Source organism: Callithrix jacchus, chromosome 16, assembly GCF_049354715.1.
Source record: "Callithrix jacchus isolate 240 chromosome 16, calJac240_pri, whole genome shotgun sequence".
Lineage (NCBI taxonomy): Eukaryota > Metazoa > Chordata > Mammalia > Primates > Cebidae > Callithrix > Callithrix jacchus.
In genome coordinates, this window is record NC_133517.1 from 2673942 (window position 1) to 2697958 (window position 24017).

At 42.5% G+C, this 24017-nt stretch overlaps 1 protein-coding gene across 4 annotated transcripts in view; it reads left to right on the forward strand.

Annotated features, from left to right (window-relative positions):
• Positions 1-18588: 18588 nt before the first annotated feature.
• PCMTD1 (protein-L-isoaspartate (D-aspartate) O-methyltransferase domain containing 1) overlaps positions 18589-24017 on the forward strand; it is an 86397-nt gene continuing 80968 nt past the window's right edge. For all 4 annotated transcript variants that reach the window (XM_078352464.1, XM_078352463.1, XM_078352465.1 and 1 more), the window contains exon 1: positions 18589-18792. The gene's annotated coding sequence lies outside the window, so the exon portion shown is untranslated. The remainder of the gene's footprint in view (positions 18793-24017) is intronic.

Here is a 24017-nt window from a genome sequence, read left to right on the forward strand (position 1 = left end):
TAATATACGTTAGGCTTAACTGCTGCATAAAATGATGCTACTTGAGCTGCAAACTACATGATTCTCATTCCATAGTAACCTTTATCACTGAATCCTTTTTATCGTCTATATCCATAAAGTCCCAGCTGGAAGAACACTTCTAATTTAATTACAGTTTTATTATAAATACTAAAAATGACATTGACCTTGAGCGCTTACATAGATTGGAAGGTGGGGCAGGAAGAAGAAATGGAGAGAAAGTGTGGAAGTGAATGTTACTCTCTTGTAAAGCAGGGACTCCAGATTACCTGTGCTCAATAGAAGAGGAAATGGAGGCTTATGTAGATTTTTTTGAAGACAGAAGATAGAGTGAAAGAAATAACAAATCGGAGAGAAGCGATGAGTGTACTAAGTGAAGAATCCCTGCATGCATCATTGCAAGAGGATGACAGTGGAGGAAAATAAATCCTTAACCGTACTTAACAAAATTCTGAGTAAAGAAAATGAGCGGCACAACAAAATTATGGTGGAATGATTAAAAGTGGGTTTACCTGGGATGGGTGGGCCGGGGTCAGGAAGGATTGGTAAAGGAACTGTTGATTTTGTTTTAAGTCCAACAGCAATATATGATTTATATTAACCAGGACATACGTGCCACTTTGTTATAATTAAAAAATATAAATGTAAAAATTTTAAATTGTTAATTTCCACATCATTAGAAATAAATAGGTGAATCAGATGGAAGCTCAGGTGAAGTGTTAGCACGGTTGTGATGCTTGGAGTCCCTGCAACAGGCATGGGAAACGATGAGGACAGTAGTTCTCAGCGTGCTGCCTGTGCCCCCGCGGCCAGCATCAGCACCCCCTGAGGCATCGTCACAAACCACAACTCCTGGGCACACCTGAGAACTAGGACTCTGATTGTAAGTGAGAATGGTGAGAATTCACATTTTTAACACAACAAGGCTCAAGTATTCAGGTTGCAGAGCATTTGAATAACATGTTCCCTAAAAGCCCGAGGTCTCAAGGCCACCTCTGTTTGAGATACAATGATACCTCCTTAAAATGAAGGGGACAGAGTTAATGCCTGAATCCACATGCAGTAGAATGAATGTTTGCATCCCCCTAAACTTCCTGTGTCACAATCCTACTTCCCAGAGGGATGATATTAGGAGGTGGGGCCTTTGGGAGGTGATTAGGTCATGAGGTGGACCTGTCATGAATGAGGTTAGTGCCCTTGCAGAAGAGAACCCAGAGAGCTCCTTTGTCCCTTCTACCAAATGAGAATACAGCTGTCTATGAACTAGGAAGAGGTCCCTCATCCGTCACCAAATCTGCCAGTGCCTTGCTTTTGGACTGTGCAGTCTCTAGAACTGTGATAAATAAATTTCTGTTGATTTTAAGTCATGCAGTCTGTGGGATTCTGTCATAGCAGCCTGAATGGACTGACATTGTAGCTATTAGATGTCTGACTGAAGCCATAGCTACCAGAGCCCATGCGTTGGCAGTGAAATGGGAAGTATGGACACTTGGGAAGTCATGGACAGTTACAGAAAGAAGTGACACATCCCTAATCTGCAAGACCCAGAGGAGCAGCAGCAGGCAGTTAAGGACAAGAGCAGAACAGAGCCTGGCCCCAGGGCTGCAGGAAGTAGACACAGGAGGCACCCATCCCTGCACATTTCCAGGGGAAGGAATGCGTTTGGAAATGGGGTAGCACCTCGACTTACTAAACTGGGGATCTGAGACTAAGACTATTTCTCTTACCGCAGTTATTTTTGTTCACACCTGTTCGTTATCCTTACTGGGGCTGCTGTTGCCTGAGACAGAAAAATCATGTTCCAAACAGAAAGCAAAACACTGTGAGTGTCTGTTTCTCTTTTGACCAAGACCCAGAAAACATTTTTAATTGATGTATGCATTTTTAGCAAGCACTTATTACACACAGTTTGTGGTTCACTTAACATATCTTGACTATGGGTCTGACATTACAGTGTGAAAGATGAGTAAGAAAGAGTGTTTTCCCTCAAAGCGTCAATTCAGTCGAGAAGGCAAAAGGGTATACAATGACAAAGGTGGTAAAGAGGTTGTACGCTTCTCCCTGGAAGAGTCAGTGAAGGTAGAACACACAAACCAAGCAGAAACTCTCAGAATTCGCTCTGCCAGAAATGAGGGAAACAAGATCCAAGTGAACACTGAACGGAGGAAAAGCCAACTTACATCCTGATGAATTATCTTTACTGTTACTTTGTTAAGAATGCATATCTTTTCAAGAAAGATGTTGGTCTGTAGTTTTCTTTTTTTCTGATGTCTTTGGTTTCATTATTAGGGCAACACTGACCTCACAGAATGATTTACAATGTGTTTCTTCCTCTTCCAATTTCTGAAGAGAGTATGTATAATTGGTGTTATATCTTTAAACCCACGTTCAGTTTGTGTATCTTCTACTGGTTTTGAAGGTCTCTGACTGACACGATGAACAAATTAAACCCAGAGTGAACAGAAGAAAAAAAGTATAGCAACAATAAATAAAATTAAAAAGCGTAATCAACAAAACCCAAAGTTGGTACTCTGAGAAGATCAATATAATTGATTTGTATTTTCTTGCTTTTTAAAAAAATCAGTCTAGTTTAGACGATTTTTTCAAAAAAGCAAGAAGATGCAAAAATCAGAAATAAAATTGGTGACATTTGATGACCTTACAAAAATAAAAAATAGTATGATACTATGAACAGTTGCACACCAATAATTTAGATAACCTAGGTGAAATGGACAATTTTCCAGAAACATACAAATTACTCAAGAAGAAACTGACTCAAGAAGAAATAAAAAAATTTGAATAGACCCAGAACAAGTAAAGACATTGAATCAGTAACCAGAAATCTCCAAATAAAGAAAAGCCCAAGAGTAAACAGCTTCACTGTTGAATTCTACCAAATGTTTAAAGAATGAACACCAACACTTCTCAAAGTCTTCCAAGAAAATAGAAGATAAGGAGACAATTCCTTACTCATTTTAGGAAGCCCATATTACACTGGTACCAAAGCCAGGCAGGGACATCGCACTACATGAAAATCAAACTACCAACCAATACTCCTTATAAATATAAATGTAAAGTCCTCAACAAAAAATTAGCAACCAAAATTAAGCAGCATATTAAAAGGAGAATATCCTCAGCTTTATAAAGAACAGCTGCAAAAACACCCTATAAATAACATATACTCATTTATGAAACGCTGTTAATTGCCCCTGAGATCAGGAACAAGGAAGGATATGCACTCTAACATGTGTAATCAACACAGTGCTGGAAGTTTTAGGCAGCACAAAAAGATAAGAAAAGCAAATAAAGACACACAGATTGGAAACGAAGAAATAAACTGTCTCCATTTGCAGATGACATGATAACTGATACAGGAAACCCTGAGAAATACACTCACACAGACAAATAATTTCTAGAAATACTGGGTTCAGCAAGTGACAGGATACAAGATCATAGACAAACATCAATTGTATTTGTATATTCTAGCAATAAACATTTTGAAATTGAACTTAAAAATTCAATACCACTTACAATTACTTGAGAAAGGTGAAATACTCAAGTATAAATCTCAGAAAATATGTAAAGGACTTATATGCTGAAACCTAAAAAATGCAGACAAAAGAATCAATGGTATTAAAAACTGAGAGATATTCTGTGGCCATGGATAAGAAAACACAACATATGTCAATTCTCTCCAAATTGAGATACAAATTTAACACAATTTCTATTAAAATCCCAGACTAATATGTTTGTAGATATAGACAAGATTATTCTAAAATTTGTATGGGAAAGGCAAAATAATTAGAACAGCTAAAACAATTCCGAGAACAACAAAGTAGACAGAATCTCTACTCATTTTCAAACCTTTTACCTCGAGTAACAAAGACTGGGTGGCACTGGTGAAGGATAGATTCATAAATCGATGAAACAATGAAGAACCCAAAATAACTCCACATATGGACTGCCACTGATTATTAACAAAATAACAGCAAAACAGCTAAAATAACAAAAGCTGTGTAAGAGGGAAAAACAGTCTTTTCAATACATGGTCCCAGGGCAATTAATTATAGGATAAAAATGAGACCCAAACTAAACTTCAAATCCTATGTAAACATTAATTCAAAATGAATCATATGAATTTAAATATAAAACGTTAAAACTTTGAGAAGATAATATAAAACTCCTGGGAGTTTAAGTTGGGTGAATTCTTAGCTATGACCCCAAAATATCAATTTGTAAAAGACAAAATTAATAAACTGAACTGCATCAAAATTAAAAACTTTTACTCTACGAAAACTCCTGTTAAAAGATGAAGACAATTGCAGACAGAGAAAAAATGTGTGCAAACAACGTATTTGACAAAGGATCTAGAACAGATGAAGAATTCTTTCTTGGCATGGTAGCTCATGCCTGCACTTTGGGAGGCTGAGGTGGGAGGACTGCTTGAGCCTAGGAGTTCAAGACCAGCCTGAGCAATATAGTGGGACTCCCCCCCATCTCCACAAAACAAGGAAAAGTTCGTTGGGCATGGTAGTGCATGCCTGTGGTCCCAGTTACTTGGGGAGGCTGAGGTGGGGGACTGCTATTGTATTTCATTTTAAGGCCTGTTCTATATGCTTGTCTTACTACAATTACTACAATGAAAAAAGAAAAAGATGAATGCTTCCAATTCCTTTGTACAGCTCTGTGTCCATTTTTGACTGCTAAATATTTAAGCTTTGGAAGTAGAGTAAGCAGACTCCAGTTATCCATCTCTCATAATAAGGGACATCTGCAGGTTGTTGATCTCCCACAGGGGTGAGCCATGGCCTCCTCTGTTTCCCCAAGTGAATACTCAATGATCTCGGATGTAGGCTTAAGTATTTCAAAAATTAAATTAAGTGTATCTAAGCACTGGAGGATCAGGACCTATGCTTTTATTTAGCTTTTGTTTTCTGTTGCATGTAAGGGGCACAAAATTATGCCATGTCAGGCAAAAGGATGGCCTTTTTTATTTCCTGGTTGTAAAAAAATTTCCCAAATTCTCTAATATTACTCTTGCAATCTAGACTTTTTTTTTTTTTCCCCACAAACAGGCACCACACATTCCACCATTTTATATCCCAGTTTTATTTATTCGGAGAGATTTACTCTTGTGGATGACAGAATACCAGTCACAAGATCCTTCTTCTGTATTACAAATTCTGCCACTCTGTTTCAGAACTAGGTATCAGGATTCTTCCTTTGCCTGGGTTTCTGCTGTCCCCTCCAAAAAAAGACGTAGTGGGTGTGGTGGTGCACATCTGTGGTCCCATCTACTTGGAAGGCTGAGGTGGGAGGATTCCTTGAGCCCACGTGTTTAAAGTTGCAGTGGGCTGTGAATGCTCCACCTTACTACAGAGCAAGACTCTGTCTAAAATAAAAAAAAGAAAAGAAAAAGAAAGGCTTGTAATCCGGTGGACAGAGGTAAAAGATGGTGGGCTCTTAAACCCCAGGTTGACCAGTCCATAAATATACTACTGTCTGTGGCAAGATTTCTTTGGAATTTCCTTGTCACCACAAATATTAATCTTCTAGGTCCAGCTAGTCTGGTTTTATGTGATTAACATGACTCTGCTCATATTACTTATAATAATCCTGGCTTAAAAGAGGCACTCACTTCTTCAAGTCTGGTTTTCATTACAAAAAGCATTGCTGGGTAGTATGAGATAAATGATGGCACGATTCTAAAACAACTCCTTTGGCTCCCCACACTTTTCTTAATAGTGAGGTAGAAAATTTTCACATCCTTCTGATACACCAGTAAGATTTTGTTATATTATTTTACCTTACCATATGCAGATGGAAACATTTTATACATGTATCTTCAGGCACTCTCAAGTGAATTTGAGGGTAGGGCCTTTGTCTTATATATGCCCTTGCCTTCTTCCTAGCACCGAGTATTACCGCAATGCTCAGTAACTATTTGGTGTGAGAGTTGGCTGGATTATTTTTCCTTTGTTGGATCATAGCAGATGGCCAGTGACAGCTCGCTGGGCGATACTTTTCACTGAGCTTTTGTAACGCAGGTATGTTACAATTTCAAGCATGCTGAATTTCATACCAGAGTAAAAAGTTTCAATCATATTTTTTATATATTAATATCTTAGGCATGTCTTTCATAAGCCAAGAAATGGGTTATTTTCACAAAAGATGCTAACAGACCATTAATGGAAGTGTATGTATTAGTTACGGTTTTATTCCAGCTACTGTTTTGTATTTTTTAATAAATTGTTTTTTTGGATACAGGGTCTCACTCTATTGCCCAGGCTGGAATGCTGTGATGTGATTGTAGCTCACCATTGCCTCGAACCTCTGGGCTCAAGCAATCCTCCTGCCCCCACCTAGTAGCTGAGACCAAATGCGTGTGCCACCACATCCAGCTAATTTTTAAATTTTTAGTAAAGATGAGGTCTTATTATGTCACCCAGGCTTGTCTCAAGCTCCTGGCCTCAAGTGACCTCCGGCCTCAGCCTTCCAATGTGCTGGGATTACAGGTTTGAGCCATCACACCTGGCCCTGGCTACTGTTTAAGCTCAGGATTATGAAAGAAAAAATGCACTAGACAAGTTAAACAAGCAAGAAAGACTTTATTGAAGGCTACTGTATAAGACAGAGAGACTGAACTCAACTCTAGATCAAAGGACAGCTGGGTATTTACAGCCAGCGGGCCAGGTGAGGCGTTAGTGGATGAAAGATTACTAAGGGGAGCTTGGTTCATTGTTATGGAGTGAATGTCTCTGTCCTCCCTCCCCACCCAAATTCATTTGTTGAAGCCCTAATTCCCACTGTGGCTATATCTGGAGTAAGAAAGCAATTAAAATTAAAAGGAGGTCATAAGAATAGGGCCCTGGTTTACTAGGATTAGTGTCCTTATGAGAAGAGACATACTCTCTGTCCCTGCTGGTGCACAGAATAGAGGCCATGTAAGGAGAGCACAGTAAGAAGGCAACCAGAAAGAGAGCTGTCACCAGAAATCATCCATGCTGGCAAACTGTCCTTGGCCTCTAGAAGTGTGTAAAAACGTGTGTGGTTTAAGCCACCCAGTCCATGGTATTTTGCTATAAGGCAGCCTGATGCAAGTGCCAAGGGTGTGGGAATTCTTACAAAATCCAGCCCAGCAGACCAAGCATGAGGACAAGCCAAGACAAAAGTCTGTTCAGGCAGGATGCAGCGGCTCACACCTACAATCCCAGTGCTCAGCGGCTCACACCTACAATACCAGTGCTCAGCGGCTCACACGTACAATACCAGTGCTCAGCGGCTCACACCCACAATACCAGTGCTCAGCGGCTCACACCTACAATCCCAGTGCTCAGCGGCTCACACGTACAATACCAGTGCTCAGCGGTTCACATCTACAATACCAGTGCTCAGCGGCTCACACCCACAATACCAGTGCTCAGCGGCTCACACCTACAATCCCAGTGCTCAGTGGCTCACACGTACAATACCAGTTCTCAGCGGCTCACACCCACAATCCCAGTGCTCAGCGGCTCACACCTACAATCCCAGTGCTCAGCGGCTCACACGTACAATACCAGTGCTCAGCGGCTCACACCCACAATACCAGTGCTCAGCGGCTCACATCTACAATCCCAGTGCTCAGCGGCTCACACGTACAATACCAGTGCTCGGCGGCTCACACCTACAATCCCAGTGCTCAGCGGCTCACATCTACAATCCCAGTGCTCAGCGGCTCACACGTACAATACCAGTGCTCGGCGGCTCACACCTACAATCCCAGTGCTCGGCGGCTCACACGTACAATACCAGTGCTCGGCGGCTCACACCCACAATACCAGTGCTCGGCGGCTCACACCCACAATACCAGTGCTCGGCGGCTCACACCCACAATACCAGTGCTCGGCGGCTCACACCCACAATACCAGTGCTCGGCGGCTCACACCCACAATCCCAGTGCTCGGCGGCTCACACCTACAATCCCAGTGCTCAGTGGCTCACATCTACAATCCCAGTGCTCAGCGGCTCACACGTACAATACCAGTGCTCGGCGGCTCACACCCACAATACCAGTGCTCGGCGGCTCACACCTACAATCCCAGTGCTCGGCGGCTCACACCTACAATACCAGTGCTGTGGGGGGCGAAGGCAGGATGGTCACTTACAGCCAGGAGTTGGAGACCAGCCTGGGCAACAAAAGGAGCCCCCCAATTTGCATATTTAAAAAAAATTAGCCAGGCTCAGTGGAGTATGCCTGTAGTCACAGCTACACAGGACACTGAGGTGGGAGTTCGTGGCTGCAGTGAGTGCGCTGATTGTCCCACCATACTCCAGCCTGGGTGACAAAGAGAGACCTAGTCCCTAAACAAAACAAAACAAAACAAGAAACAAAAGTAACCCACACACACATAGTCTGGTCAGTCTTTTCTCTTGTTCGAGGAAAGAACAGACATTTTTCTTTCCTCTGTACAAGTTTATTTCTAATTTGGCTGCCTTTTGTTCATTAAGGACAAACTAAACTATTCTCTTGAGACTTGCGGTAAAGAGCTTTTGCTGGATGGCGAGAGCATTTAATGAAGGGTATTTTATGAAAATAAAACAAAAATTAATTGTTGGAGCAAATTATGAACCCAGCTGGTGACTCCAGACTTTAGGCTTGAAGCGCCTGTAGAAGATGGAGTGAGGATGGCAGTGGCAACCCAACTGTCAGTGCAAACCAATTCCTGGTTTGCAGTTTGAATGTTTTGGTGATGACATAGACCTCAGGGAGGTTTTGGTGAGATTGTCACAATCACGGTTACTTCCTGCAGTGGAGTATGGCAGATGCTGGAGTTCCAGTGAACTTCCTGAGTGGCCTACACAGCAGTGGCCCTGGGCATGAAGGATGCCCAAACATGATCTTTTGTGATGATGAGCTCTTTGAAATTTATCTTGTAGGATTTCTGCAGATCTAGGAAAAAAGGCTAGCTACGAGACAACCTAGAGTCCCACTGAGGATCTGGACAGGCAGGTTTTAGTTAAGTCAGAAAGATAGAAGAAAAATGAGAAACGTTGGAGAGCTGTAACCAGATATTAAAGGAAACTAGGAGAATTGAAAATTTGGTGAAGACTGATGCTATGCGTGAATGAGCAGAGTCCAGCCCAATTTACAGGCAGGCAACAAAACCATGTAGGTTACAAAGAGGTGAAAAACAGCTCAAAGTCAATGTACAGGACTAGAATCTGGTAACCCACAGGGGGGTATAGTTTTCCACTGAAACACAGAATTCCTCTCTACAGTCAGAAACAGTTAATTTTCCCAATAGACATATAATAATTAATCCATGTGCACAAAGTTACAACTTTTGACCAGGCGCAGTGGCTCACGCCTATAATCCCAACACTTGGGGAGGCTAAGGTGGGTGGATCACATGAGGTCAGGAGTTTAAGACCAGCCTGGCCAACAGGGGAAAACCCTATCTATAGTAAAAATGCAAAACTTAGCCAGGGATGGTGGCAGGGTCCTGTAAGCCCAGCTATCTGGGAGGCGGAGGAGGAGAAATGCTTGAATCCAGGAGGTGGAGAGTGCAGTGAGCTGAAACTGTGCCACTGCACTCCAGCTTGGGCGACAGAATGACACTCTGTCCCCAAAATAAATTTAACAAAAAAGCCGTCAAGTTTTTATTCCTGACTTCTATTTAAGTTAGGGGACTACAAAATGCACATATTAATGAAGTACGCATTTCTGTTTTTCGGCTTTGATTTTTACTTTTCCTGTTATCTAAAAGGATCTTGAATCACGTTTTGGTTTGCTAGCGCTCCTCTTGTTTAGCGACAAAACTTTAAACTCTATCTTGACCATAAGAACTCCTTTAAGTTAGGGTCCTCAAAGACTTATCATTACCAAGATTGTGCCTAAGACAGTGGCTTATCTACCCATGTAAGAATGCATTTTTCAGCTTCCTAATCCCAACAATAAATCATCTCATCGTACGCAACTTCTTGTTTGAATATGTAACACTGGGACTTTTCACACTCATATGCTGCTCTTCTTGGAAAATGGGAAAGCACCTGTCCCTTTGCCAGTAGTCTGAGCCATGTGGATGTGGGCAGAAGTGAAGTGTGCCATTTTCGACAGGATCATTTATTTGCTGGCCTCAGACAGTGCAAGAGCTCTCTTTCTTTGTAACAACAGCAGAAGGCACATGTCAATATGATGGTGCAGCAACTCGTGGAGGACAGCTGCCCTGGAATACTTTCTGATACGTAAACTTTTGCCACAATAAGCCACTGCAATTTCGTGTCATTTGTTAGTGCAGCATAATCTAGCCTACCCAGACTGATAGAGTTAACTGAGTCCTGTATTAGGAGTGTCCAGGTTTGGATGATAAATTATAATATCTCTCTCTGTATTTTATATAAAATTACATATCATATATAAATATATCTCTATATAAGATATAAATTATAATATTTACATATATAAATTATATATAGAAATACATATATCACCCAAACCTGGACACTTCTGAGCGTGACATGGGACACCATTAGTAATTACATCAGGATAACAGTCATAAACTGGGACTGACTGTGTGAGCAAACCAGGCTGTGTGGTCACCTGAAGTGTGTGGCACGCAACAGTGGAGGTGTTGAGAACCCCTGACCATCAGACAGCTTTCTGAGAATATTTTCTGATGGCAGGTTGGAGTGTCATTGAACAACCACAACAAGATTGCATAAGTTTTAGATCATAAAGTAATGTAGCCTGGTCACAGAGGATAGTTCAGTTTAGAAAATCTGGTGAGCTAAGTATATTCTAATTATTCAATTTTTATAATAAATTAATTTTTACCTTGAGCTCATTTTTTGTTTTTAAGCAAATGAGAAATTTTCCTTTGAGTTATACTCTCAGGTCTCCGATCTCCAGGATGATTAAGATATTCTGGAATCTCACGTATGGCTGAATCACTGAGGAGGCTCTGTGGGTCATGAGCCATTGGTTGTGAGAGGCTTGTTGTCCCAGGTGGGATGGACCCTTCAGTTCTGGAGGTTCTACAGATTCGGCTCTATATATCGGGCATGAGGAAATGAGGGAAAGTTGGAAACCCCAAGTGGAAAACTCCTGCCTCCCTAGGTGCAGGATGCATCCATTTCCCCTGCAGTTCTGCCACCTGCTGTGGTGCTGCTGGGTACACACATTTTGCCTCGTTCTGCTGCTCAATGGACCAATAGTACTCTTTTCCATTTACAGTCTGGGGAGGAACTGGGGGTGACTGCTGTGTAAGCAAAGCCTGTTTTCTGCCCTGCCCACAACCTCATTACATCACCAAAGAAGGAACTGCGCAATTGGCTATCTGACTAGTTGGTTCTAGTCAACTCTTCATAATTGCACATTAAGGAAAAGGTATAGAATAAAAATACAGTTGCCCCTCAGTATCCATAGGGGGTTGGTTCCAGGACTGTCCACCCTTGGATACCAAAATTTAGATGCTCAAATCCTTGATATAAAATAGTATTTGCATATAACCTATATAAACCCTCCCATATATGTTAAATAATCTCTAGATTACTAATAATATCTAATACAGTGTACATGTTCTATAAAGTCTTCCTTTTCTGTTTCCCTTGTCTGGTGGTTTTTTTGTTTGATATTCCTGAACTTAAACAGTAGCAAGGGCCAGGCATGGTGGCTGATGCTTGTAATCCAAGTACTCTGGGTGGCTGAGGCAGGAAGATCACTTGAGGCCGGGAGTTTGAGACCAGCATGGGCAACATTATGAGACTTCCATCTCTACTAAGAAGTTAAAAATTAGCTCCATGATGTGGCACATGCATGTAGTTCCAGCTGCTCAGGAGGCAGAGGCAGGAGGGTTCCTTAAACCAAGGAGGTCAAGGCAGCAGTGAGCTACGATCACATTGCTGCACTCCATCCTGGGAAACAGAGTGAGACTCTGTCTCCAAAATATACAACAACAACAACAACAACAAAAACCGTAAGGTGATTCATGCACTTACATTAATGCTTTATTAACATATATTTTGTGAAAATTAACCATTACTTGGTTTATTAAAATCTTGCCTAAGATATCAGTATATAAAAAATACGACTGAAGCTTTTTGTCTCTGGTACGAAATTCAGCATGTATTGTTCGTGGAACAATGACACACACAAAAAAGTCTACATGTTTAAATCTAACCATCCATTTGTGGGGGGAATATTTGCCATCTGTGGCTGGTGGACTCTTTGGTGTGGAACCCCCGGATATGGAAGGCCAACTATATAAATTAATGTCAGAGAGGTATCTCATCTTCAACCTTTAATTAGAACAGAGAGAAGCTAAGAACACAGAAAGTCCTGCCTAAAACGATCTAGCTATAGCTTACTCCTGAGGCCTGAAGTTCCCTATTAGTAATAGAACATCATTATTTAATTCCTTTGCAAAAATTATACATTGAGTTTTTAAGAGTTATTTAAGTAAAAATATTCCTGGAGGGAAATAAAGCTGATTTCATATATGAAGTATCTTGTCATTATCTTTATCACATGGTCTTTCTAACATGGTTCTGAGTCCTGGGTCCAGCAGGACGCACTGCAGATAGGAAGAGGAAATTTGGGTCATAGGACAACACAGATGGAGACAGCATGGATGACACCACAGAGGGGGCACCCGCACAGCTGCAGGCGGCATGACGGCATTGCTTACTGAGGTTACTGAAAAGAAACGAGGGGGGGAGAGCTGCAAGACTATCGCTCATATTACACACTGATTTATAGCTGAGGCTTGGCAGAAGGGGCAGTGGGACAAGTGTGATGCAACCACTTGTATTTTTGAGACTGCCTGTATCACTTAGCCATGACCTTCAAGTTGGGTAACACTGAACACTTTTCCAGAGACTTCTGTGTGGACCAGTCTCTGTAAATATATCACTGAAAGAACATAGAATTTAAATGACATTTTGATGTATTTTTGCTAAAAAAAAAAATCATGTTCATTCTTTGGACTAGCCAAGGTTTTGTTTTAGGATTTTTCATTTAAAAGTCCCTGTTCTGTCCTAATAATGAATTTGTTCTCATAACTCCTGTTTTTACTATTATTTTTAGCAAAATAATAAAAATAATAAAATAATAAATAAAAAAATTTTTATTTGGTGGAATTAAAAAAAATCAGTTGGTTCTAGTCAACTCTTCATAATTGCTGTGTTCAATTCATTGACCTATTTAGAGCCAAGAAGAATCTATACATATGCATTATCATTTCAGTTCCTGGACTTATTACTGTGGTTCAGTATCTGACCAAGAAAGACAGGCTTACTGACCAAAGTCTTTTTCATCTTCATATCAGAATTCAAAAGCCATACTTAAAAAAATACATATATATACATACATAGGTATACACACATAAATACAATTTTATTTATACTATGAATCACTAAAGGAGACTCTGAAATGGTTTTACCTAACTACAGTAATAGTTATATACAGCATCATTTCTAGTTCTGATCTAAGGTACTCGAGTCAGCTACATTTACATAAAAGTGAACACTAAGTTTTCGCTTCTTACTGCCTGCTGCATCCAACCTAAGTGACCACCAAAATCTGGCTGCAGTCTACCTTTCTAGATCAGATTAATCTCTGCTCTTTGAAAACAAATTATCTAGGTAAGCGTTATTCTTTTATATTCCAGGTCCCTAAAATAACTGTTCTCTTCATCTCCATAATTCAAACATTTCACTGAAATTTCAAGGCTTGACTTAAATTAGACTTCTGCCGTGGAACACTTCTATAGAGCAACACTGTTTTATTTGAACCCTTACTATTATGTCAAGGGTCACCTTCCTCCTCCTATTATTTGAATGTAAGTTTACTGAGACAGGAACTACACATTATTGCCATATCCTCAGTATCTATCATAGCATCAGAAAATGTTCATTGAACTTTAGATTCTTAAAAAAGATTAATTTAAAATTTACAAATAAATTAAAAAGACGTTTATCTACAGTTTTGATGCACTTAGTTTACAAGCAGAATTTTTTTCCTTTTTCTCCACTCCATGATTCTGTTTTTTTTTAAGCAGAATTTTTAATAAAAGATATCTATAAAGATTGAACACCATATGAGTAATTTTGAGTTAAAGTCACTTTTTGTCTACCATAGGCAATACATTATAAATGCTTACTTTTCTAAAAGAAATTCATTTTGTTGATAATTTATATTTCCTTTTATTGGAAGACTGTCCTGGCATTAAAATCTATGTAACTAAGGGATTGTATACGCAATTTAAAATAAAATTATGCTTTCCCAAAGTCATTTGATTCTATTATTCATCAAGTGAATACTTCAGAAATTACTGATCTTTTAATACTGAAAATGAAACCTGCCTGTGCAGATTACATTCAATTAGAAACAAACTCCTGGGCTCAAGCAATCCCCCCATCTCAGCTTTTGGAATAGCTGGGACTGCAGGAATGCATCACAACACTCGGCTAATTTTTAAATTTTTTATAGAGATGAGGTCTCATTATGTTGCTCAGGCTAATCTTGAAACCTTGAATTTCTGAGCTCAAATGATTCTCCCACCACTGCTTCCTAAAGGGCTGGGACTACAGCAGTTAGTCACTGTGCCTGGCCAGAGACAATTCTCTTTAAGAGAGGAAATATTTCTGCTTTAGCTGTTTTTTTTTTTTTTTTTGCAAGGGGACGGGGATGGTGAGGTGAGGGAGGTGATGAATTTAACTACTGAAAATGGTACAGGGAAATCAAAGTGCAGAAAACAGTTCCCTATTTAGTCAGATTTTAGTTTTGGGTTTTCCTCAGACACTGCAGGCCAAATTAAGAGTTATAAGGAGGAAATCCTTCCAGGCCTCACAACCAGACTTGGCTCTATAAAACAATCAAGTCCCATTATACACCCGAGGAGTTAGGAAGCAACTAGAGGTTTTCAGGTAGATCTGGGCAACCCGCCGACATCTCCGTTTCTGCGGCTGAAGGAACATGCACCGATGCAGACTATCACACACCTGAAAAACGTGACCTAGCAGAGTGAGAGGAGCTGTACGCTGAACACCGTTTAGCTTCATAAACACTCATTTGTAGAATGTCTTACGCATTCAATAACAGAGCACTTCTGGTGTAACAATGCTTCTACCTCTGCAGTATTCTGAAGAGAGTCTGAAATAGCTCAGTTTTACTTTGGGTATTTTCCGCTTAATAGTAAAAGTGAAGCAATCTGGTATGAAGAATTATGATAGCAAGTGTTACTGCTGTTGCCAGGACGAAACGTACTGCAACAATGTATCAAGAACTCTAGGAATAAACTGTGTGTGGGCTGCCTAAGTTTATCAAAGTCTAAATAAATCTCTAAATGATTCTAGATGAAAATTTAAAATTTAAATTACTCATTCAACAAATACAGAGTATCAGTGTTGTAGCAGACACTGTACCAGGCCCTGGAGAAAAATACTGAGCATGCTGGGCATGTGCCCAACTTTCATGATTACAAACAAATTAATATGAAGACACATATAAGAAGTGAATTATAGCCGGTGCGGTGGCTGATGCCTATGAATCCCAACATTTTGGGAGGCTGAGGCGCGCAGATCACTTGAAGTCAGGAGTTTGAGACCAGCCTGGCCAACATGGGGAAACCCCATCTCTACTAAAAATACAAAAATTAGCAGGGCATGGTGGGGCCCTCCTGTGATCCCAGCTACTTGGGAAGCTGAGGCAAGAGAACTGCTTGAACCTGGCAGGTGGAGGTTGCAGTGAGCAGAGATCACACCAGTGTACTCCATCCTGGTGACAGAACCAGACTCCGTCTCAAAAAAAAAAAAAAAAAAAAAAAAAAAAGCTGGGTGCGGTGGCTCAATTCCAGGGCTTTGGGAAGCCCAGGCAGGCAGATCACACAGTAACCCCGTCTCTACCAAAAATAGAAAAAATTACCCGGGCGTGGTGGCTTGTGCCTGTAATCCCAACTATTTCGGAGGCTGGGGCAGGAGAACTGCTTGAACTTGGGAGGCAGAGGTTGTTGCAGTGAGCCGAGACCACGCCACTGTACTCCAGTGTGGGCGACAGAGCGAGGCTTCGGTTCAAAAAAAAAAAAAAAGTGAATTATATGTGTAAGGTATGGAGGCATAATCAGAAATGACGTGAAGGTGGGTGGAGATGGGGAAACGTACAGAGTTGATAGCTTGCTTACTTGCTGTTCAACTCATCACCCGCAAGAGTAGCACTTGGTCTTCCTTATTAACAAGGTACTTACTAGTACTCTTATTTGAAAAATGACCTGTGTTTAACTTTATAGTGGCAGAAAAGAAAAAAGGTCTAGAACTCTTGAAAATTCCCATAGCAGAAAGAAGAAAGTAAAATGTATGTGTCTTGAGGAAACAGGCGAAAGGCCGTTAAGAATTGTTTAACGATTTTAGCTATTTCCTAACTTACATTATCACTTGTACTTTTCTTGTTTATGGTAAGATGTTTTCATGAGCCAAAATTTCTGCTTGGACTAGCAGAAAACTAACCCTGTAAGACTGTTACATGATCGCATCATGGTTAGGAGGGCCCTGGGCCCAGGCAGAACTCCAAAGACGGAGTTAATACATGTGACCTGCGGCTCTACTCCAGAATGCAAATGAATAGAGATTTTGAACAGTTGGGATCTCAATGTCCATCGAATATGAGCTCATAGTTTAAACCTAAATAAAGTGAAGCTTTTGAGTTAAATGGCAGGCCACTTCAGTAGCAAATTCGTTCTTGTTTTCAAGTTCTTGTATCGTGATTTGAAGCTTTTGAACTTGGTAGCACGTTCTTTCTGAACGCTCTTGCAGGTCGGTCAATGTGGGAAGCCGTAGCCCTGGCATGAAGGCGTTCTAATTTACCTTAGGTCACCTGCAAGGGTGGCTTACACTCACACACTTGAAAATCAAACCCGAACAGAATTCACACGATGCGAGCAAATTATGCTACAACCTGCTATTAGGGGCTGGAGGGAAAGGCACAAAATGAATGAACAAGAACAACACTTCGAAAATTACGGTATTTGGAAAAGACAAGTCTTTATGTACACTAAAACTAATTCCAAAAAAAGCAGTTGGTAGGAGTCTTACAAGTTTGAACAGCATGTTCACTGCTTAGGAGCCTTAGTGGCAGTATTTTTTTTTTTTTCTCTTTGAGATGGAGTTTCCTATTAGTCGCTCAGGTGGAGTGCAGTGGCGCGATCTCGGCTCACTGCGACCTCCGACTCCTGGGTTCAAGCGATTCTCCTGCCTCAAACTCCCGAGTAGCTGGGACTACAGGCGCGCGCCACCACGCCCGGCTAATTTTTGTATTAAGTAGAGACGGGGGTTTCACCATGTTGCCCAGGCTGGTCTTGAACTCCTGACCTCAGGTGATCCGCCGGCCTCGGCCTCCCAAAGTGCTGGGACTACAGGCGTGAGCCACCGCGCCCGGCTAATTTTTGTATTAAGTAGAGACGGGGGTTTCACCATGTTGCCCAGGCTGGTCTTGAACTCCTGACCTCAGGTGAGCCACCGCGCCGGGCTAATTTTTGTATTAAGTAGAGACGGGGGTTTCACCATGTTGCCCAGGCTGGTCTTGAACTCCTGACCTCAGGTGAGCCACCGCGCCCGGCCAGTTTTTGTATTAAGTAGAGACGGGGGTTTCACCGTGTTGCCCAGGCTGGTCTTGAACTCCTGACCTCAGGTGAGCCACCGCGCCCGGCCAGTTTTTGTATTAAGTAGAGACGGGGGTTTCACCGTGTTGCCCAGGCTGGTCTTGAACTCCTGACCTCAGGTGAGCCACCGCGCCCGGCTAATTTTTGTATTAAGTAGAGACGGGGGTTTCACCGTGTTGCCCAGGCTGGTCTTGAACTCCTGACCTCAGGTGAGCCACCGCGCCCGCCCTCTCCACTTTCTGTCCCTCCTCCTCAACACCCTTTCCTTCTAGCAGCGGTCTCTGGTTGGGGTGGTTAACCAAGCCCGGGGAAACTTGCGCGGCCCGGCTTCTTCCGTCGCTGCAGGAGGAGCCCCCGCCCCGCTCCGGGTCCGCAGGGAGCGAGGAGGCGCCTCCGAGGGGCGTCCGGGAGCTGAGCGCGGAGTGCGAGCGGCAGGCAGGGCGGGGCCCCGGCGGCGGGAGCGCTCACGACGGGCGCTGGGGGAACCTCTGGGCGCCAAGGGGCCACTGTCGAGCGGCGGCCCTGAGCCTCGGCCTAAGCCGGTGAGCGCCCCCGCGAGGCTCTGCGGCGGTGACCGCTGGGGGGGTCCCTTCCAGACGCAGGAACGCATCTCGGAAATGCTCCGACACCGGAAGGCCTTGCCTCCGAAGCGAAGGGGACCGCGCGGGGAGGCCCGACCCTCCTCAGTCGTGAGGCCACTGAAAGCAGACAACCCCACGCCGCTGCGCTCGCGAGCACCCTAACGTGGCTGGGGCGGGGGCGGAGGCCACGCTCTCGCGGGATCTCCCCTACCGTCGTCGTCCGCGGGCCTGCCGAAGCATCGCGTTGTTTGGGCTTGGGGGCGGGGCGAGCCGGGGGCGGGGCCAGGCGGGGGCGGGGCCAGGCGGGGGCGTACCCGGCCGTGTTGACTTCGGCGGCCGCGGGGAGAGGCTCCCGCGTCAGCGTCTGTCTGCGCATGCCCGGCGCTCGGCGGCTCGGGAGGCCGGACGGTCTGGCGGCTCCAGTCGCTGCTCCGGGCCCCGCCTCTCCTCTCGGTGTTGGCGGCCGTGTTGTTGTTATTGTGGTGTTGGCGGACCCCGCCGAGTCCTAGCGCCTGGTCTTCGCGCAGCTGCGGCGGGCCTGCCCCACTGCCGCGCCTTAGGTAACGCCGCCGCCGGCGGGCTCGGGGTCGTGGGCTGTGCGGGTCCTGCCTGCTGGGGCCGGGCGGGCGACGGGGATGCGCTCCGAGCCCAGTGAGCCTGGGGTCGGCAGCCGAGAGTCGGGGCCATGGGGACTGAGGGGCGGGCAGGTCCGGGGCCGGGAGACGGAGGCACTGCGGGGCAGGTCGGGGGTAGCAGGGGCGAGGGAAGGAGGGCTCGGCAGGTCCGGGAGCGGAGCGTGCAGGCTGGAGCCGGGAGCTGGAGCTGGAGCTGGAGCTGGAGCTGGAGCTGGAGCTGGAGCTGGAGCTGGGAGCGGGAGCTGGAGCCGGGAGCCCGAGGGAGGCCGGGGCGCCGCGTCCTGGGGCCTGTCCTTCGGCTCTGACCTGGGCTTGGGGACCCGGCGTCTGGAGGTGCCCGCGGGCCCCTGCGGGCCGGTTTGGGTTCGCCCAGGGACTTCTGTTGTTTTGGTTTTGGGGGAAGAGAATCCTGCCTACGTGGGCTCGGGGAAGCCTCGGGGGCTGGGAGGGGACTGAGGTTAGAGCAGGCGCCCGGGCTCCTCCTGGGTTTCAGCGTCTACTCCCGTCCGTGGGAAGCGCGGTACCCGCGTTTTGCTTGGGAGATTTCGGACACCGGCGTGGGAAGGACCCACGGGCAGAACCCCGAGAGGGTAATTTTGCAAATTCCGGATTTTTTGGAACTTTTAGAGGTTTGGTGTCGTGTGTCCTCTTTTTAGAATAGGGAAACCATGGCTATATTTTTAACGTTACAAATCATGAGACCGCTACGAAGGAAAAAGTGTGGTTTTACAACAGTTATTCCCCCCCCCATTTACTTATTTTTTTAATTACGAAAGTACTTCATGCTCTTTAAGAAAAAAATGAAGCAGCCAAACTATGAAGAAACCTGCACTCTTTCGCGCCCTCCCTACCATATTTCCCCTTCTTAGCTAGTATCCCAGTGTGGGTAGTCACTCAGGTTTTTTTTTTCTGTGCACTTACTGAGTGTGCTTTACAAACAGAATTGGCATCATACAGTATATCGTTTTATTAGCCAACAGTGCATCATGGATATTCCTCCATTTTATTACACGCATCATCGTTTTTAAAATCATCATTACTACGTATTTATTTCACTATTGTTAAAAATGGTTGCCAAGTTTTCAGTAATAGGGTAGCTTTGAAAAGGGCTACTAGCCAATATTTTGAAGCAGTGTCGCAAAACTTTCAGAATGTCTGAGGCCAGACGAGATTCTTTCGTGTTAAGCAACTCGAATAATATGCTTACACATTGCTTAATGGTAGTTTTCATGAGGCTGAATTACTTCCTAAAACACATTGCTAAGTTAGTTTGCTTTTTGTATTTTTTTTGGTTCATTTTTCAAAGTAGATTTTAATTCCATATGGTCAGTTGAACACTTGTAATTCCTTTAACATGAAGGAGCTAATATGTGAAGAAGAAAGGTAGGAAAGACAGAAAGCTAGTGGCCCTAGCCTGAGACAAGAAAAAAAAATAAAAGCGACAGGGATGAAATATTTGGTAAGTAAGCCCTAGGTGGGATACTGGAAGTGGAAGGGTGATGCTACACTACCCACTATTAAGTGGGACAGAAAGCTAGGAAATTCCCATTGCATACCGCGTTTCTCTGTGCAGAAGAGCCGGAGGCTTTGTCGGTTTAATCACTAGCATGTATTTATTAAAAATGTACTGTGTGTTCATTTTGGTGCTAGCTTCAAGGGAAGGAACAACTGAGGAAGATAATCATGAACAGTAGTTTGGTTCTAAACATGCATAGCCTGAAATTTTAGGCCAAATTGTGTAGTATTTTATGATTTGGGAACTGTGCTTGAAACGAATGAAACTATCCCTGGCATTTTAGTTGTTTTTGGTAATAATATGCTCATATATTTTCTCATAACAGCCACGTAAGTGACATTCTTCTCATTCTGTAGAGTAACAAACAGAGGCTTTGAGAGAGAGAGAACTGTTGAAGATCCCATTGCTTTTGTGTGTGTGTGTGTGATAGTGCGTGCTTACATTCAGGAGTGCATAACCCAAGATCCTGTGTTTTCTGCTCGTTTGCTACGTCCTATGAATGAAAACTATCTTACAAAATTGTTGACCTTACCGTTTTTTCTGCTTTCTTTGAAATATTCCTTACAAAATAACTGCATGAGTATAATCACATGCATTTAAAAGAGTCTAAAGAATATAGTGTGAAACTCTGATGGTATTTTCTTAGATGAGGTTTCTGGTGGCATTTTATTAAAGTATTAAACTCCTTGATAGTATGCTGTAAACCAAGATGGGGATTGTTACTTTAGTCACTGCTGGGCACCGTGATAAATTTGGATATTACTGTAAATTGTAGCTCTCACAGCTGCGTGTTCCTCACAAACTCTGAGGGACAATCTCATATCGGTAAACATTTTTATGAACCTAGTTGAACTTTTTGTAAACTAATGTGCTGGAAAGAATACAAAGAGAGTCCTAAAAAGTCCAAAAAAATTAATATTTACTTATATCATTCCTGATATTTTTAAATATTTGGTAGTCCCTTAAAAATGCCTGATGACACACAATAGACTGTCATAATATTATGGTGTATTAATGTTTTTTTTCATTTTCCACTATAGGTGGCAATTATGTAGTTTAAAGAAGTGTGGTGGCTGGGAGCGGTGGCTCATGCCTGTAATCTTAGCACTTTGGGAGGCCAAGGCTGAGGTCATGAATTTGAGACCAGCCTGGCCAACGTGGTGAAACCCCATTTCTACTAAAAATACAAAAATTAGCCGAATGTGGGGGTGTGTGCCTGTAGTCCCAGTTAGGAGGCTGAGGCAGGAGAATTGCTTGAACCCGGAGGCAGAGGTTGTGGGGAGCTGAGATTGCGCTGCTGTACTCCACCTTGGGCGGAAGAGTGAGACTCTGTCTCAAAAAAAAAAAAGAAAGAAAGAAAAAAGGGGCAAATACTAAAATTAATAAAGTATGGTCAGTTGTAATCTGTATTTGAGAAGAATCCAAAATATAGGAAAAGCTTTGACATTTTACTGGCAATTGTTAAAGATGATACTTGGATGCATACCCAAGTGGTGTATCTGCCATTGATGATCTCTTGGTCAACTTGACATTGGATGTTGGATGTGAGTGGGTTTTATAGTTAGGTGACACAGAAATGTTTCAGCCCCCTAAAGACCTTTTTAGAATATGGAAATCTAACACTGTGTATACATAGTCTCAAAAATTAATGAGCGATATTGCTGATGGGAAGAAATAGCTTATTTTCGTTTAACCTGAAAATCCTTTTCACAATGTATATGCATGGATAGCCAGAAATAAATAAATTATGTCTTAATGATACGTGAATCAGGTATGATTTTTAGAGTTTAAAATATTCTTGGGGTTTAAAAACTAATTTGCATAAAACACTTCTGTGTTTTCTACTGAACACTCTTCAGTAAATTGCAGTCTCTTAAAAACCTTCTATGATAATATTAATTGACGAAATCAGGTTTATAATCTTAACGTTATAATGAGCATTGAAAGAGCTGTGGAATGTGAAACGCTGTGAAGGTCTGTCTTGGTGACTGGCATAAACTGGCACCTCCAGCTCACCCTTCTTAGGGCCTTTGTTCGTTTTTCTCTCTCGCTTCCTTTAGGGATAGTTAGGTGTTACTTTAGGTTCAGTTATTTTTGGTTTGCTCTCTCCTTTGGCAGTCCCGCATAGATCCATGGTTTCAAATGCTCATTCCCCACACCCCCTTTGCTGAGGCTCCCAATTCTGTATCATACGTCTTATTTTTATTCCTAATCTTCAGATTTGCCAATGTTGTTCTGCCTGATCAATTTAGTAGCTGTCATTTTGTAATTTTGAATCAGTTGATTCAGAATTAACTTTTTTTTGCAAGCCTGATTCTTCTTCCTTGTTTGTTTATATCATGACCTTAGCATTTTCTGAGTCATCTAGACTCAAAATCAAAGTCATTCTTGGTTCTTCTCTCTCTCTTTTTCTTAGATTTTTTTTTTTTTTGTCTTGTTCTGGTTCCTGATTTCTCCTATCTTCTTTCAATTCTTCCAGCAGCCATATACACAGCAAGAGACATTCACCTCTTGGTTTGCCATTCATTGTGAATACTGCTTGCTAACTGTCCTAAATGCAGTCCTGATCATGTTTGCTGCCTGATGACAAGCAAACAGAACACAACAGACCTGAAGTAAGCACTTGGGTGTTTTTATGTCAATAATGTGCTGAATCCTGTGTTCTCATATGGTCCTTATAACTTATATTATCCCCATTCTACAGGTAAAGAAATCAGAACTTCATGATCTTAAAGGAGTTTGTAGGCAGAAGAGCTGGTATTTGAATCCCAGTCATGTTTTCTTGAAAGTCTGTGTTTTTTCTTGACCACCGTGTATTTGCTGCGTCGCTCCTGATCCACTCTGGAAGAAAGCTGAGTTCCTCAGTGTTGCCTTTTAAAACTTCATTGATCCCAGTGCCTCTTTCAAAACTGACTTCTTGTTTTAGTTAAACTTTAACTTACATTCTTTCTGTCCCAGCAGCTGTTCCAAAAACAATGTAAACTTCAGTTTTAGTTTACTTTTTTGGTTTCTCGTGCATTTCCATTTCTTGGATTTTTTTTTTCTTCCTTCCATCTCTGCCTGTAGGAGTCCTCCATGTGAAAGTCTCATTTGTACAGCATACACCGTATTTCCCTATAGTCCCCCACCTCCCAATCTGTGTAGTATAGTAGTAAGATCTCCTGCACATCTATACAGCTGTTTAACCTGTGATGATACTTTTTACTCTAAATTTGTTTTGAATACTCTAACAATTATAACTGGATTATATATAAGTTGTAATTGGATTATATATATTGTATAAGATGCTTGAAGAACAAACTATGTCTTCCTGTTCTTTGTGTCTTCCAATGGGTGCTCAGGAAATATGGATAAATAAGTATGAAAATGATCACTGGTAAACTTCCCTTTCATTGGTATTTAAGCAGTATGTTTGATTTTCGTTTCTCTCTGTCACACACACACACACACACACACACACTCTCACACTCACACAAATACAATAGCTTGAGTTTTTAACGTGTGTATCCATAACAGAACTAAATTTCTTGTTGGTGGGCTATCATATGAATTCTTTGTTTTTAGATTATAAGGTAATTATGTTGTTTATTTAAGACAAATCAGTTTTATTTTTCTATGCATACATATCTTTCTT